We start from the raw sequence: 5,696 nt of genomic DNA on the forward strand, positions 1-5,696 counted from the left end.
GGTCGTTTTTTAATAAAATAAAAAACGCCTTACTATACATGGTTTTTTTTACAAAATAAAAAACGCCTTACTATACATGGTCATTTTTTTAATACAATAAAAAACGCCTTACTATACATGGTCGGTTTTTTTTTTTAATAAAATAAAAAAAGCCTTACTATACATGGTCGTATTTTTAATACAATAAAAAAACGCCTTACTATACATGGTCGTTTTTTTGACAAAATAAAAAACGCCTTACTATACATGGTCGTTTATTTAATACAATAAAAAAACGCCTTACTATACATGGTCCTTTTTTTAATAAAATAAAAAACGCCTTAATATACATGGTCGTTTTTTTAATAAAATAAAAAAACGCCTTACTATACATGGTCGTTTTTTTAATACAATAAAAAAACACCTTACTATACATGGTCGTTTTTTTGACAAAAAAAACGCCTTACTTTACATGGTCGTTTTTTTAATACAATAAAAAATGCCTAACTATACATGGTCGTTTTTTTAATACAATAAAAAATGCCTAACTATACATGGTCGTTTTTTTAATACAATAAAAAACGACCATGTATAGTAAGGCGTTTTTTATTTTGTAAAAAAAAACAACCATGCCTTACTATACATGGTCGTTTTTTAATACCATAAAAAATGCCTTACTATACATGGTCGTTTTTTAATAAAATAAAAAACGCCTTACTATACATGTTTTTTTTTACAAAATAAAAAACGCCTTACTATACATGGTCATTTTTTTAATACAATAAAAAACGCCTTACTATACATGGTCGGGTTTTTTTTTAATAAAATAAAAAACGCCTTACTATACATGGTCGTATTTTTAATACAATAAAAAAACGCCTTACTATACATGGTCGTTTTTTTGACAAAATAAAAAACGCCTTACTATACATGGTCGTTTATTTAATACAATAAAAAACGCCTTACTATACATGGTCGTATTTTTGACAAAATAAAAAACGCCTTACTATACATGGTCGTTTTTTTTAATAAAATAAAAAACGCCTTACTATACATGGTCCTTTTTTTAATAAAATAAAAAACGCCTTAATATACATGGTCGTTTTTTTAATAAAATAAAAAAACGCCTTACTATACATGGTCGTTTTTTTAATACAATAAAAAACGCATTACTATACATGGTCGTTTTTTTTAATACCATAAAAAATGCCTTACTATACATGGTCGTTTTTTTTACAAAATAAAAAAAGCCTTACTATACATGGTCGTTTTTTTAATACAATAAAAAACGCCTTACTATACATGGTCGTTTTTTTAATACAATAAAAAACGCCTTACTATACATGTTCGTTTTTTTAATACAATAAAAAACGCTTTACTATACATGGTCGTTTTTTTAATACAATAAAAAACGCCTTACTATACATGGTCGTTTTTTTAATACAATAAAAAACGCCTTACGATATATGGTCCTTTTTTTAATACAATAAAAAACGCTTTACTATACATGGTCGTTTTTTTAATACAATAAAAAACGCCTTACTATACATGGTCGTTTTTTTTGACAAAATAAAAAACGCCTTACTATACATGGTCGTTTTTTTAATACAATAAAAAACGCCTTACTATACATGGTCGTTTTTTTAATACAATAAAAAACGCCATACTATACATGGTCGTTTTTTTAATACCATAAAAAATGCCTTACTATACATGGTCGTTTTTTAATAAAATAAAAAACGCCTTACTATACATGGTTGTTTTTTTTACAAAATAAAAAACGCCTTACTATACATGGTCCTTTTTTTTAATAAAAAAAAAAAAAACGCCTTACTATACATGGTCCTTTATTTTAATAAAAAAAAACAAAAACGCCTTACTATACATGGTCGTTTTTTTAATACAATAAAAAACGCCTTACTATACATGGTCGTTTTTTTAATACAATAAAATACGCCTTACTATACATGGTCGTTTTTTTAATAAAATAAAAAACGCCTTACTATACATGGTCGTTTTTTTTTTTAATAAAATAAAAAACGCCTTACTATACATGGTCGTTTTTTTAATAAAATAAAAAAACGCCTTACTATACATGGTCGTTTTTTTTAATACAATAAAAAACGCCTTACTATACATGGTCGTTTTTTAAATAAAATAAAAAAACGCCTTACTATACATGGTCGTTTTTTTAATACAATAAAAAAACGCCTTACTATACATGGTCGTTTTTTTAATACAATTAAAAAACGCCTTACTATACATGGTCGTTTTTTTAATACAATAAAAAACGCCTTACTATACATGGTCGTATTTTTAATACAATAAAAAACGCCTTACTATACATGGTCGTTTTTTGACAAAATAAAAAACGCCTTACTATACATGGTCGTTTTTTTAATAAAATAAAAAACGCCTTACTATACATGGTCATTTTTTTAACACAATTAAAAAAACGCCTTACTATACATGGTCGTTTTTTTTAATACAATAAAAAACGCCTTACTATACATGGTCGTTTTTTTTAATACAATAAAAAACGCCTTACTATACATGGTCGTTTTTTTAATAAAATAAAAAACGCCTTACTATACATGGTCGTTTTTTAATACAATAAAAAACGCCTTACTATACATGGTCTATTTTTTGACAAAATAAAAAACGCCTTACTATACATGGTCGTTTTTTTAATACAATAAAAAACGCCTTACTATACATGGTCGTTTTTTTAATACAATAAAAAACGCCTTACTATACATGGTCGTTTTTTTTTAATACAATAAAAAACGCCTTACTATACATGGTCGCTTTTTTAATACAATAAAAAACGCCTTACTATACATGGTCGTTTTTTTAACACAATTAAAAAAACGCCTTACTATACATGGTCGTTTTTTTAATACCATAAAAAATGCCTTACTATACATGGTCGTTTTTTAATAAAATAAAAAACGCCTTACTATACATGGTTGTTTTTTTTTACAAAATAAAAAACGCCTTACTATACATGGTCCTTTTTTTTAATAAAAAAAAAAAATGCCTTACTATACATGGTCGTTTTTTTAATAAAATAAAAAACGCCTGACTATACATGGTCGTTTTTTTTTTTAATAAAATAAAAAACGCCTTACTATACATGGTCGTTTTTTAATACAATAAAAAACGCCTTACTATACATGGTCGTTTTTTTAATACAATAAAAAACGCCTTACTATACATGGTCGTTTTTTTGACAAAATAAAAAACGCCTTACTATACATGGTCGTTTTTTTAATACAATAAAATACGCCTTACTATACATGGTCGTTTTTTTAATAAAATAAAAAACGCCTTACTATACATGGTCGTTTTTTTAACACAATTAAAAAAAACGCCTTACTATACATGGTCGTTTTTTTAATACCATAAAAAATGCCTTACTATACATGGTCGTTTTTTAATAAAATAAAAAACGCCTTACTATACATGGTTGTTTTTTTTACAAAATAAAAAACGCCTTACTATACATGGTCCTTTTTTTTAATAAAAAAAAAAAAAAACGCCTTACTATACATGGTCCTTTATTTTAATAAAAAAAAACAAAAAACGCCTTACTATACATGGTCGTTTTTTTAATACAATAAAAAACGCCTTACTATACATGGTCGTTTTTTTAATACAATAAAATACGCCTTACTATACATGGTCGTTTTTTTAATAAAATAAAAAACGCCTTACTATACATGGTCGTTTTTTTAATACAATAAAAAACGACCATGTATAGTAAGGCGTTTTTTATTTTGTAAAAAAAACAACCATGCCTTACTATACATGGTCGTTTTTTTAATACCATAAAAAATGCCTTACTATACATGGTCGTTTTTTAATAAAATAAAAAACGCCTTACTATACATGTTTTTTTTTACAAAATAAAAAACGCCTTACTATACATGGTCATTTTTTTAATACAATAAAAAACGCCTTACTATACATGGTCGGGTTTTTTTTTAATAAAATAAAAAACGCCTTACTATACATGGTCGTATTTTTAATACAATAAAAAAAACGCCTTACTATACATGGTCGTTTTTTTGACAAAATAAAAAACGCCTTACTATACATGGTCGTTTATTTAATACAATAAAAAACGCCTTACTATACATGGTCGTATTTTTGACAAAATAAAAAACACCTTACTATACATGGTCGTTTTTTTAATAAAATAAAAAACGCCTTACTATACATGGTCCTTTTTTTAATAAAATAAAAAACGCCTTAATATACATGGTCGTTTTTTTAATAAAATAAAAAAACGCCTTACTATACATGGTCGTTTTTTTAATACAATAAAAAACGCATTACTATACATGGTCGTTTTTTTTAATACCATAAAAAATGCCTTACTACACATGGTTGTTTTTTTTACAAAATAAAAAAAGCCTTACTATACATGGTCGTTTTTTTAATACAATAAAAAACGCCTTACTATACATGGTCGTTTTTTTAATACAATAAAAAACGCCTTACTATACATGTTCGTTTTTTTAATACAATAAAAAACGCCTTACTATACATGGTCGTTTTTTTGACAAAATAAAAAACGCCTTACTATACATGGTCGTTTTTTTAATACAATAAAAAACGCATTACTATACATGGTCATTTTTTAAATACAATAAAAAACGCCTTACTATACATGGTCGTTTTTTTGACAAAATAAAAAACGCCTTACTATACATGGTCGTTTTTTTAATACAATAAAAAACGCCTTACTATACATGGTCGTTTTTTTAATACAATAAAAAACGCCTTACGATGTATGGTCCTTTTTTTAATACAATAAAAAACGCTTTACTATACATGGTCGTTTTTTTAATACAATAAAAAACGCCTTACTATACATGGTCGTTTTTTTTGACAAAATAAAAAACGCCTTACTATACATGGTCGTTTTTTTAATAAAATAAAAAACGCCTTACTATACATGGTCGTTTTTTTAATACAATAAAAAACGCCTTACTATACATGGTCGTTTTTTTGACAAAAAAAACGCCTTACTATACATGGTCGTTTTTTTGACAAAATAAAAAACGCCTTACTATACATGGTCGTTTTTTTAATACAATAAAAAATGCCTAACTATACATGGTCGTTTTTTTAATACAATAAAAAACGACCATGTATAGTAAGGCGTTTTTTATTTTGTAAAAAAAACAACCATGCCTTACTATACATGGTCGTTTTTTTAATACCATAAAAAATGCCTTACTATACATGGTCGTTTTTTAATAAAATAAAAAACGCCTTACTATACATGGTTTTTTTTACAAAATAAAAAACGCCTTACTATACATGGTCATTTTTTTAATACAATAAAAAACGCCTTACTATACATGGTCGGTTTTTTTTTTTAATAAAATAAAAAAAGCCTTACTATACATGGTCGTATTTTTAATACAATAAAAAAACGCCTTACTATACATGGTCGTTTTTTTGACAAAATAAAAAACGCCTTACTATACATGGTCGTTTATTTAATACAATAAAAAAACGCCTTACTATACATGGTCCTTTTTTTAATAAAATAAAAAACGCCTTAATATACATGGTCGTTTTTTTAATAAAATAAAAAAACGCCTTACTATACATGGTCGTTTTTTTAATACAATAAAAAAACACCTTACTATACATGGTCGTTTTTTTGACAAAAAAAACGCCTTACTTTACATGGTCGTTTT

This window comes from Festucalex cinctus, chromosome 16 (assembly GCF_051991245.1).
Source record: "Festucalex cinctus isolate MCC-2025b chromosome 16, RoL_Fcin_1.0, whole genome shotgun sequence".
Classification (NCBI taxonomy): Eukaryota; Metazoa; Chordata; class Actinopteri; order Syngnathiformes; family Syngnathidae; genus Festucalex; species Festucalex cinctus.